Source organism: Molossus molossus, unplaced genomic scaffold, assembly GCF_014108415.1.
Source record: "Molossus molossus isolate mMolMol1 unplaced genomic scaffold, mMolMol1.p scaffold_m16_p_6, whole genome shotgun sequence".
Classification (NCBI taxonomy): Eukaryota; Metazoa; Chordata; class Mammalia; order Chiroptera; family Molossidae; genus Molossus; species Molossus molossus.
Genome location: NW_023425399.1, coordinates 109,922,937 through 109,936,059, shown reverse-complemented (window position 1 = coordinate 109,936,059; position 13,123 = coordinate 109,922,937).

Here is a 13,123-nt window from a genome sequence, read left to right as displayed (position 1 = left end):
TACTATCAAATGGATGATCCAAGTTCTCCAACATCTCATAATTTTGTTTGTTTTTTCTTAGAGTTGGTTGGATTGCGCCGAAATGCTTTTGATTGATACGCCTCTCAAGTTTCTAATCTATAGTTTCTCCCATTCTCCTGTTTCTCAAAGTTTGTTAGTTGAAGAAGGTGGGGTATTTGTCCTTTAGCATTTCTAACATTCTAGGTTTTGCTGATTGCATTTGATTGATGTTGTTTCAGGTTAGCTTGCTTGTTTTAGAAAGAATATTCCATAGGTGGTGGTGTATAATCTCCACTGAATCACATCGAGAGGTATATGGTGTCCGGCTGTCTTTTGCTAAGATTAATCAGTTGGTTTAGAAATTGTCAGCTTGATTTATGCATTATAAAAATCCCCACTGGCTTTTCAGCTTGTTGATCATTGCTTGGATCCATTTTTCCATTAATATTCTAAGAGCTAGCCTTTCTATTAAAAAAAAGATGTTTTTTCATCAAAAGTTTTTCATTACTCTGAGATATAGACAGTAAGGTCAATTTATTTCTTTATTATTTCCCTTTATGTATGAGTTTTCAAAATAACAAGTTGGTTTTCTAGGATCCTCCACAGGCCACCAGAAGATCTTTTGAAACATCATCAATCCTATTTGATTATATATTAACCTTGGTGTGCTTCAGCCCATTGACTCTGGACTCTTTTAGATTTTGTCTCTGATAACCTTCTTAAATTGGGGCAAAGGAAAATGTTCTAGGATCATCTGGTTTTCTTTTCAAAAATCTAAAATCAATCCATTTTTCATGGAATTCAGACCACAGCTAGACAATGAGGTGCTCACGGCGGAGGGACTCATTGTTGTTTCCAGTGAGTGAGCTGGGAAATGCTTTTTAAAATTAAAAAAAAAAAAAAGTATGAGTTAATATGGATATTTCTAATACAAACTTAGAAATCAGGATTTTTACCTAACTTCTTTAATTTTTTTTTTCATTTTCTCTAATGCTAAAACTCTTGGTTACTAATCATTACAAAATATAACCAAACACAAATACACAGAAAAATGAGTAGAGGAGGAAGACTACAGATCAAAAAACCACTGAGAATACTGTTCCTTAAATGTTTCTCACACAGGTGATCATGCCCCTGTTGGAGAATAAAAATATTTTCCTATTATTTTATTAGAATTGCTAAAATAAATGGTTCCCCCCAAAACAAACAGATGTTGTTTAAGAAAAAAAAAATTACTTCATTCTAAATGGAACACCATATACATTTTAATCACGTGCCCTCACCTAAGTGATGGATTTTTGCACTCGGGGCAAGTGTTCTTGCGTCACTTGGTGGAGGACATTCTTCTCCAGACATGGTCTTCGTGCCATTCTCAGTAGAAAGTTTAAAGTATGTTTTTAATATATTTATTTAACTTACGTTGTATTATTTATTCAAAAAAATTAAAAAGACAAAATATCTCAAATATGTATTTGCTGTAGTTTTGAACGTACAGTAAACCCTTTGCTGCTGCTATGCACACCGATGTTTATATAATTAAGCATGTTATCTAGACTTAGTTTTTAATCTTACTAATGACATCTTCAGCTAAGACCTCAAAGCACAATGCACATGAAGGCAAGTTATAGCCTTAACCAAAGTAGAAATACAGCCAAATTCAAATAGTCTTCTGGTTAATTTGGAGTGTTTGAGGCCGAGGTCCTGTCCTAACTGGTCGGAGGGTCATCATGTTGCCCGACAAGGGGAGTGACGAAGAGCAAATGCCAGGAACCTGGGTTCTGCCATTTCCCTTTGTGTGCTTGGCTTAATTACTTATATTATCTTCTGATTGATTGTTACTGGTATTTTGAGGCATTTTATTTTGTGAAAGCTTGTTTATTTAGAGCTAGATAAATAAACTGTAAATCCATTATCAGGACACAAGGACTAGGTTAATTTTTATTTTTTTAATCCTCACTGGAGGATATTTTTTCCATTGATTTTTCTCTTTAGGAGAAAGAGAGAGAGAAACATCGATGTGAGAGACACAATGATTGCTACCCTTCCCCACCACCCCCACTGGGGCTGGGGTTCAAACCTGCATTGCGGTACATGCTCTTGACCCAGAATCAAACCCGGGACTCTTGGGTCCTCGAGCCAACACTCTAACCACCAAGCAAAACTGGCCCGGGCGCCCAGGGCACCATGTTAAAAAAGAAGAAGTGAGGGCACCACTGTCCACACCCCTCACACCCCTAGCCCAGGAGAGGGGCACCCAGCTACCTGAGCCTGTAACAGACAGGTGAGCCTCCTTAGCATGGGAAGGGAGTGGGCCAATGTAGAGCTGAACATTAGATCCTAGTACCGCTCATGTTCTTTTTCCATTTTGTTTGGACCGCAGAATGAGTGTCAAATAGAAGCTCTAAGGTGTTCTTCCTCCATGTGGGTCATTCTGTGTTCTGCCTGATGCACCTGCACCTGGGCCAGGTGGAGAGCACCGCATGACCCATGTGCGTGCCCACACCTTAGACAGCACCTTGTTTGCACACTACCCATGTCCCCTTCTCCTGCCAACGTCCCACCAGGACCTGCGTGGAGCCCTGCCCCACATCCTGCCAAAACTCCCATTTGAAAGTCACTGAACGGGAGGTGCCTGCAGATGCCAAGTGAAAAATGAAAATCCGGAAACATTAACAGAAAGGAACGTTTTAAAGGAGCCACTGGTCACATATCAGACTCAACTTCCCGACCGACTCACTGGGTGGGAACAAAGCGGGGAGAATGTTTTTGAGAAAGTGTAGAAGTTTCCTGATTGGTGCTGGCGGGCTGGGCGGTGGACAGGGTGGCGGTTGGGCTGGGCGGTGGACAGGGTGGCGGTAGTGACCTACATAGAAATGCAGGGCACGGACAGGAGACAGTAGGGAGAGGAAATTGTCAATTCAGTTCTGGGCACCAAACCTTGTATCTGGGGGCCCCTCTGAATATTTCATTGAGGAAGTCAGACTGGAATTTGGTGGATGGCTTGGTCTGGATATAAATTTGGTGGGGGGGGGGTGTTAGTTCATAGATTTGTCATCATTGAAACATTATATCCAAGATAAACAATGTTGAAAATAAAGAAAAGAATGAAAACAAAGAAAAAATATCTCAGGAGAATTATATGTGGAAGGGTGGAAAAGGGAGAAAACAGAGTTCCATGAGGAGAATCAGAAAACAGAGTCCCCTGCAGGAAGAAAATGAGTCTCCATGAAAGGGTACTCAATAACGTCCAAGGTAGAAGGGAAATTAAAGAAGAATGAGAACTAATAATGCATGATAATCGGCACCTTCAATAGCCTTTATTTTTCTTCTTTGAGAGAGAAAGGCGTTCCCAGATCGAGGTATGGTTTTCAAGGTTAAGCAGCCAGGGAGAAAGCATATGCAGATTTCTCTTCAAAGCAGTTTGGCGGAGGCAGAGAGAAATGAAATGCAGATAGGTTCGACTCCCCCTTGATATTGCATGGAAACAGCATGAGGCATCTTGAAGTTTCACACTGAAGAAAGACCCGGTGGGATGAGCAAATTAAAGATATAAAAAATATAAATCACTCATTGCTGGTGGGAATGCAAATAAGTCCAGCCACTTTGGAAAACAGTCTGCTGGTGTCTTACAAAACTAAATATATTCTTACCATATGATTCAGCAATCACACTCCTTGTTAATTACCCGAAGGAGTTAAAATTATCTACACACACACACACACATACACACACATAACTTGCATATGGGTATTTATAACAGCTTCATGCACAATTACCCAAACTTGGAAGCAACTAAGATGTCCTCAAGTAGGTAAAAGGGTAAATAAAGTGGCATGTCCAGACAATGGAATATTATTCAGCACTACAAAGAAATGAACTCTCAAGCCATGAAGGAAACTTAAATGCATATAGCTAGGTGAAAGAAGCCAGTTTGAAAAGGCTACATATTGTAGGAGTCCAATTATACAACACTCTGGAGTAAGGCAAAACCATGGGGGCGGTAGGAAGGACAGCGGCCACCAGGAATTGGGGGGGGGGGGGAGATGACCAGAGGGAGCACCGAATTTATAGGGCAGAGAAACTACTCTGTATGCTACTCTAACGGTGAATATATTTGTCAAAACCCGCAGAAGGTGCACCACCGAGGGTGAGCCCTAACGTAAGCTGTGGACTGATGGCACGTGCCGCTCCGGTGCAGGATGTTGGTAACGGGGCAGGCTGTGCATGCACGGGGTACGAGGTACACAGGAAATGTCTGTATTTGCTTCTACCCCTAAACGAACCCATGGGACGCTGATTCTAGGGGCTGGTTTGCAGCAGCAGGGAGCCACTGCCTAGTCCAGGCTGCTGTAACAGAATGCCCTCGCCCGGGGCTCAGAGACTACGGAAACGCAGTGCTCTCCTTCTGGAGGCTGGGAGATCCAGGGTCATGGTGCCAGCAGGCCGGGCGTCCGGGAGAGGCTCACTTCCTGATTCCTGGATGCTGCCTTCCCCTGGGCTCTCCCATGGTGGAAAGAGAATGCGAGCTCTCTGGGGTCGCTCCTACGAGGGCACTAATCTCCCTCATGAGGGCTCCACCCTCAGGACCTGAACACCTTCCACAGGCTCCACTTCCTGATACCATCACCTTGGAGCAGGATTTCAACATATGCATTTGCAGGGGGCGGGCATGAACATTCGGTCCACGGCAGGCACAGGATCTATTCGGCGGGGTGATGTTGAAGACATTCAGGTCCCCAAGGCAACGCAGATCAGGCCTCGGGTTATTGTCTGCTGCCCAGTGCACCAAGCACAAGAGGGGATGTCTGTACCCAGAAGTAATAACCACGTCTTCGTCTTCACCGGAGTGGTTCTAGTGTAACTTTGGCAATGTTCTGGCTTTTAACCCATCAAAGCTGAGTCTTTAGCCACCTCGACTATTCCATGAATTACTAAATGCCCTTTAAAATATTCCTTTCCTTCCTAACAGCAAAGAAAGAGTTCTTATTTTTGCAAGAATGAAGATTAATACACTGTGAAAACTGGAGAATCAGTTCATGGGGACCTCAATTTCATCGTCGGTAAGATGAAAATAACACTGCCCTGCTTAGCCACTTCACAAAGTTGCAGTGACAAAAAAGGGATGATATATGTGAAAATACATTGCAGTGTAAAGCTGGGTAAACATATTAGATAATCATTAAAGACTCCACTAACCAGGATGTAAAGCTCTTTAAGTAGTCCCGGAAAATAAATGTTTTAACTCCATTGCGAAACAGATCTTGAATGTGTTTTTAGGTTGTCTGGATAACACATCTTATACCAATAAAAGGTTTTGTTATTTTGATTGTATCATCCCTTATTAACAGCTTCATTACTTAAGAACAAAAGGGGGAAATATGTTGTTTTTTGTCAAAGCCTCTGGGAAAATGCTCATCTCTGAAAGAAAGGATGCAATGTTTGACATCATTTTCTTACAGAACGGTGACGCATGGATAGTCAAACACCATCATACAAAAAAAATCACTAGCTTCACCTCTGTTTCTTACATAAGATAATGTCATGACATAAGATGAAAGCAGGGATTTCAGTACAGGCCAGAAGCCCATTTTAATGTTGGTGGAGCTTATGTGGGTAAGCCCTTTTGTAAAGAGACCTCAAGAAACGTTTATGCAAAGTCTACTGCTCAGACTGCTCTTACCACGTCTGCCTTCTCCATTCCAGTTTGACTGCTACTGCTGTGCTCCAGACCATGAAAGATAGCTATTCTGAAGGATTTTCATAGAAAAATAATGCATATAGTGGCGACCCAGGGGATGCTTTGCCTCCTTCACTCCCTTTTTAAAATAGAAACTGGCCTTCTCTCCGTCCACGTATTTACTGAGGGAGATTCCATGTTCATTAAGTGTGGACATGTCCTCCCAGCCACAGAGCTGAGCCTGACCCTGGTGTTTCACTCATACCAGAACTTGCCTAGAGTGGATTGGTCTGGAGAGGAATACTGCGCCGAAGCTAAGTGATCACAGTTCTTTCCCTACAAGATGTTTTGGGGTTGCGTGATCTGCTAAGTATTTCTCTAGGAAGATGTAAAATTTGAGGGTCTGATTACCAGGTATCCAAGAAAGTGGACCTTTAATAGGAGAAAATGACTCCAGTGTGTAGAAAGAAGCACACACAGCCTGGTTTTCAAACCACTGGTTCCAGAGGTCCCCAATTCTCCACTGCAGCCTGGTTCTTCCCGGGGATTTCTTCTGCCATCAGGTCACTGGCAACCAAGTCTAACCTAACCCAGTGATCTTTGGAGTCAGAGAGCCCCGCACCATTTTGTTCCTGGCCACTTGACCGTTCCGTCCCCAAGACTCATCTGTAATACTGGGTCAACATGTCCTCATCAGATTGTTATTAGGACTAAAAATGTGATGTGAGCAAAATGTCCAGGGCATTTCCCTAACAGGTGTGTTTTTTCTTTCATCAGAATTACTGCAACTCCTTCTGAACTTGGGTCCTCACCTCCAGTGTCCCCTCCCCCTTGAGTCCTCCAGCCCCAGCCAGCTCAGTCCTAAGCCACCAGCCCTGACCAGAGCATTCACGGGGCCAAATCTCACCAATGGCACTTCTCTTTATTTCAAATGAAATCCAAACTCTTCGATCTGAATTTTAGGTCCCTTTGCAGCCTTCTCAACAGCTGTCCCCCACCTCATCCTCTGTGTGCCAACCAAAACCAATTACTGGATATTCCATTGACATACATAATTCTTCACCCCAATTCTTACATTTTATTGGCCTAAAATCCTCTTCCCTTCCCTCCCTACCTCCCTAACCCCCCGGCAAAAAGTTGCCTATTGCTCAAAGGCAAGCCCAAAGATTAGCAAACATTTAAGACCATCTGGTAACCAACCTGATGGAGCCACCCCCACTCTGTATTCTCATCATCCTTGGGTTGTTTCCACTCTTCTATGTAGTTGCACGTGTAAATGCCTTCATTCTCCTACTAGCGTACGAGCACCTTGAGACTGAACTTGAGGCAATACAATGTAACGATCAATTCTAGTAGCTGTGAAGTCAGACACCCCGAGGTTTAAATCCTGCCTTTGTTTGTTCTTACCTGAATGACCTTAGGAAAAAATGCCTTCATTACACTAAGTCTTACTTTGCTGAACTGTACAACGGGCTAATAATTTCTACATTATAGGCTTCTTATGGGGAATATATTAGAGTATGCTAGTAGAATATCTGAATGCAAAGTGTTCCTTGTTGAAGAATGACTTAATTTTTGAAAAGATTTTAGTGAACGATTAGGTCGCATTCATCCTAGAGCCTGGCTGCTGTTGGGAAGCTCTGGGGGAAGAGCAGCCTGGACAGAGCCCCGAAGGAGTGTACAGGACCCTATGCATGGCTAGTGTCCCGTTGTGTTCCCTTAGTCCCGTGTTCCTTCAATAGCCACTTGTTTATGGACACCAGGAGTCAGCGAGACATTACGTTAGGTGCTAGTCAAAACTGCACGTGCCAACGCTAAGCTTTGGGCTGTGATCCGAGGATGTCCACTCAGAACTTGGTTCTTCTCCCCTGTGGATCATCTCTCTGGGTCGAGGGGGAGTGATTCGCTAGAGAAAGAGGATGCGCTCAAAGTGACCGCTCAGCAGCAGGCATGTGGTTTGTGTTGCGTTCATCGTTCTGTTCATCGTCATCACAGACCTGCAGGCAGGTCGGTACGAGTGTCTTTGTTGTACAGACGAGGAACTGCAGTTTCGGTGACTTGTCCAGTGTCCCTGAGTTAACGGGTAAGCGGAGATCAGTGATGGGACAGTTGCCCAATGCCTGGCCCCTCCCTCTCTCTTGTGTGGCCTTTAATTTTGTGTCAGTACCTAGAGGTACCACTTCCTCATATACATGGTGTGGAAAATAAATCCCAGAGAAGTCAGTCGAGTGGCGGAAGGTCTCCAACCAGCCAGCAAAATTCCAGGATGAGGCTGCCACTCCCTGTGGTGTAATCGCTCCAGCCCGGCTCTGGTCTCTGCTTCGGCTCCGGTTCCCTACCGAGTGAGCCCCATCTGCTGACCTCACTCTCTGTGTTTACACAGAAGACATTGCCACAGTCTCCGGCTCCTGGGAGGAAGTGAAACCGACCCGCAGGCCCCACGGGTGTGACAACGCATGAGCCGACTCCCCTCCTCTGCAGACTTCACTCCTGCGAGGCCCTGGGAAGGGGGAGATGACCACCGTTGTGACGTGGAACCTAACTTTCTCTTTCAGCTTCTCCGTGAGAGGCCTTCCTCCGCACTGGAAAGATATCTTCATTTGAAGGTGTGAGACTCCTGCGGCCTCCAGAGTAGTTCGGTTTTGCAGTGTGTTGCCTATGGGCCTTCCGGGCTAGCGTTACCGAAAGGGTTGCTCCTGGAGCATGAGGCCAGTGCGCAGAGCGTCCCTCCACTCCGCTGGGTGATGGAAGGACCCACTGCACCGGTGGAATCCTTTCCTAAAAAAGGGAAGGGAGAGGGAGAGAGAGAGAGAAACTTCCATGAGAGAGAACGCCTCCTGCATACCCCTCACTGGGGATCCGGCCCACAACCTGGGCATGTGCCCTGACTGGGAATCGAACTGGGGACCTCTGGGTTCATGGGTTGACGCTCAACCACTGAGCCACAGGGGCCAGGCCGGAGGATCACTGTATCGCTGCTCTCCTCCCGTCTGCCCTAAGGTGAGGCTGTCCACTCACAAACCCGTTCTCCGGCAGTGCGCCCCGTGTCCCTGGGCCTAGAAGGAACGACTGGACGGAAATGTCCTGTGGTTTCAACAGCACCGCACGCTGCGTGTTTAGAGTGCGGGGCAGGAGGTAAGGGTCCCGAGCAAAGCGGTTGGCACAGTTTCACAAACTGGGGTGCTCGGGAGCAGCCCCCCGACCAGGACAGGAAGCTCCGCTGAGCTTCATTCAGTCACTGTGTTCAGAAAGGAGGCTTAGCCGCTCCGTGGCCGTCAGCTGTCTGCGTTTTATCGGTTAGAGTCCTGTTGTGGTTTCTCAGGAAAAAGAAAGAAAGACCCTATTTTAGAGCTACACAAATGCTCAAGATGCTCAAGTTACCTTTTATTTATTTATTTATTTATTTATTTATTTTGGTTTTTAAACACAAAGATTTAAAAAAGCAATAGAACCCTAGCTGGTTTGGCTCAGCGGTTAGGGTGTCGGCCTGCGGTCCAGAGAGACCTGGGTTCGGTTCCCGCTAAGGGCACGTACCTCGGTTGTAGTTTGTCCCCGGCCCTGGTTGGGTCGTGCGGGTGTCAACCAGTCAATGTGTCCCTTTCACATCAATGTTTCTCTCTCTCCCTCCCACTCTACCCGAACAAAATATCAAACAGTGTCCTTGGGTGAGGATAAAAATAATAATAATAATAATAATAAAGCAATTAGATACAAGGCATCCCATTACCTTTGAATGAGAGATGATCAGCTGATTAGGAAATCATTAATAGGAAGTTGGATAGGTGGGGGGCAGAGGTCAGAAAACCCACTTCAAGAGGTTTTGTTGTTTTATTTAAGATATGGTTTAGCACAATACACTGCGAAGACATGACTTTGCTCATGCGCATGCACGGTAGAGTGATGCTATAGGTCCCGGCTCTGAACCGCTCACCAGCAAACGTCTGTGATGTCCCACATGGCGCAGGGGTAAGAGCATCGATTCTGGAGTCAGACCCCCTGCCTTTGGTTCCTCACTCTGCCACTGTGACTCTGAGCACTGGGGACTCAGTTTCCCTTGCAGTCACATAGGTACCTAAGAGCGGAGCACCTAAACCCACGTGGGCTGTAGTGAGGATTCAGTCTGTGTACGGCCTCCTGGGGCTACTGCAGCAAAGTGTCACACATTCTGTCATAGTTCCGGCGGCTGGAAGTCTGGAACCAAGGGATGCCAGAGCTCTCTCCCTCCGAAGGCTCTCGAGTGGTAGCCTCTCTGGCCCTTCCAGCTTCAGTGTCCAACTCGCTCCCTGGTCTGCCCCAGTCCTTACCTCCATTTCCCCAAGGTCTGTCTGCATATGGCCGTCTTCCTTCTGTCTTCTTGCAAGGATAAGAGTCCCATTGGCTTGGGGGCCCACCTTACTCCAGTACAACCTCATCTTAACTAATGACAGCTACAGCAATTCTGTTTCCAAGTAATGTCACATTCTGAGGGGCTGGGGGTTGGGACTTTTTCAGATCTTTTAGGGGTACACAATCCTACCCCTCAGTGACAGCTTGTGTATATATATACCTGGTAATTCAGATAATTAGCATGGTAATGAGTCAATGTCTACTAGATCCAACTGCTATTGACATGCCATGGACCTTATGTTTAGGGAGTGGAGACATGGAAAGAGACAATACGCAGCTCCTGACCACCAGAAATGCGAATCGTATACATACACAAAACGTAAATCATTGTCTCTTTGCATTCATTATCAGGCATTACGAAAACTTAAATGTATGGTTTTGACCTCCAAATAAAAAAGTTCTGAGCTCCTTCGTTTTGGTTCCAGCCCCAACTCTCTTGAACGTGTTTTCCTCACCTGGTCGTGTGTTCGCTTCCTGTTCAATTCAAGACGCCCTCAAACTGCATCTGAGCAATTAGATTCTAACCATATTTTCAATCTCAGTAAAAGTATGCCTCGACCACTGTTTGTTTTCTGATAACCTCTCTGAAAAATAAATGCCCTTTGAAAACAATTGCATCTCCCTTTCACTACATAAAACCTGGCAGAGCAATTATAAGACTCTTTTTTGGTGAAAAATAGGTATAAAACTAGAAGCCTGTTCGGTTTTTAGCACATTCTCATATCATCGGATAGATGCTATCTTAAAAAACTGTGATTTCTACTTCTGTGAACAAAAAGCCTTTTCTCTGGGATGTGTTCTTGAATGGTATCTCTTAGCTCATAGGATATGATATTTCCATTTGAAATTCCTTAAAATGAAAACATAAATGAAGGCAGCGGAGAGATTGTCCTAAAGGCAACATCGAAATAATGTGACGGGACTATCCCAGAAATAGGGAGTTTTTATAATTCTATAAATAGCAACTTGAAATGTCTGTTCCTTGGTGTTTCATCCAGGCGCTCTCTTCCACCTTGGTTCCCCTTTTCATTTTCTTTTTAAAACAGGTGAGAATGGCATCCCTTTTCTAAGGGCCTGTCAAGTCTCCTTTTGTATTATTCAAACAGCTCTGGGAATGCGCCTGCTCCACCAAAGTGTCCTTCATTGAGTTAAATTCAATGAGTGTTATTGACGACGTGCTATATCCCAGGCAGTGCGCGGGGCGCTGAAGACTTACACAAGGAATACAATGTAGAGGACAGTCCGTCCAGGCTGAGCGAGAGAAAGAGAAAGAATAGATTTGCTGGCTGCCCTGTCCTGCTATCCTGTGCATGTCTGAAGCTGCTCACCATTGTCAAGGCCGTTAGCTCTTTGGGCATCTTGGACGTGTCAGGTCCCAGAGACATCAACAAAGAAATGATAGCCCCACACTTATTAAGGGTGAGATGCTCCTACACACAAAAGATGAATAACAAGATGAAAAAATGCTTTTCAAGTCCCACATAGATCGGACACACAGGAAACACGGCGATATTTTAGACACCGGAGGTGTTGGTGAGGGGGAGGACAATTTCAAAAGGCCTTGAAGGTCAAATTCTAATTGGGGGTATGACAAAAATTAGGACTTGGGTTAGTCCTGGGGCAAGAGCATTTAGTTAGGGGAATCAGGGTGATGCTGAGAAAAGAAACCAATAGGAACAACACAAATGACGCCGAACGCACAGTTTGGAAAAGAACTCAAGCGAAACCCTAGAGGAAAGGGAGTCTTGGAACAGAAATGAGCAGAACAAGGAACAGTTGGGGTGATGGAGGGAGTGGCTGTAACGATGGTCACTTAGGAGATGTCATGGGTGCTGGGCTGAACGAGTTTGAGCCTGAGGGAAAAGGAGGAGCTGGAGGTAGGATTCAAGTCAGTAATGTAGAGTTTAAATCTAAAGCCATGGGCCTAGATGGGAATGAAAAGGGAGGAGAGAAGAAGGCTGGGGAGTAAAGCTGGGGGGAAAATCCCCAACTGTTAGCTGCAGAGAAGACAGAGGACTGCCGGCTGGAGGCGTAAGCCTAGGAGGACGGAGATGCTTGGTCCATCAGAAGGTGGCATTGTGGCTCTCCAGCCTTCTCTCCATCAAATTCAACCCCGACCGAGGCAGTGCCAGCCCACGGAGGCCATGCCATCTCACCCCTCCCAAGTACAATGCCTACTTCTTCCTCAAAGTCAAAGGTCTATGTACGTATCAATACGTTTAAATAGCTGCCAAAGGCAAATTGAGTTCAAATAGCTAAATTCTGAGAATGAAAGAACATGAACTTTTATATTTTGTTTTATTGTGTCCCAAAAGTACTTGCAAACCATCTCATGGCCAAAGAGTACAAAAGCCTTTATAGACAATGAGCGAAACTCTAAACCCACCCAGAAAGCTAGCCACTTTTCATAGCCTGTTGTGTGTTTTTATAGTTTCTATGTGCCAACAAAAGCATAATTTTATCTTTCCTCTCCTTTGCTAACAAAACAGATAATACATTGCCCAAGGTGACTACATCTTCCCTTATTCAGTTAGTAATCGGTCTTGAATTATTTTCCATATTCCTCACATTCTTGTTATGCCTGCATTGTATTCCACTCAGTGAAAATAATGTATCTATTTAGTCAATACTTTACATTTTTATTTTTTGGGGTCATTTCTTGTGATTCCATATATTGTACAGGTATGTAATATATCTGTAGCATAAACTGCTATTGAACCAATGAGTACTGAACCACCATAGATATTCACATGTAATTTCCATATAATTGTTCTACTGTAAATGTTGTGCCAACTTTATGCCAGTCAAATTTATCAAGAGGATCTGTTCCCCACAGCTTTGCCAAGTTGAGTTGTCAATTTTTTCTATTGTTGCTAACCTGCCAGATTTAAAAAGTATCTCATTTTTATTTGAATCTCTCATTATGCATCTCTTTCCATATTTTAAATACCACTCCTATTTCCCCTTCTGCAGTCTGCTTAGACACTGGTCATTTCTATGTTGGGTAGGCGGGATTTCACTTTTTGATTTCTAGGAGTTCTTCATGTATTAAGGACATCC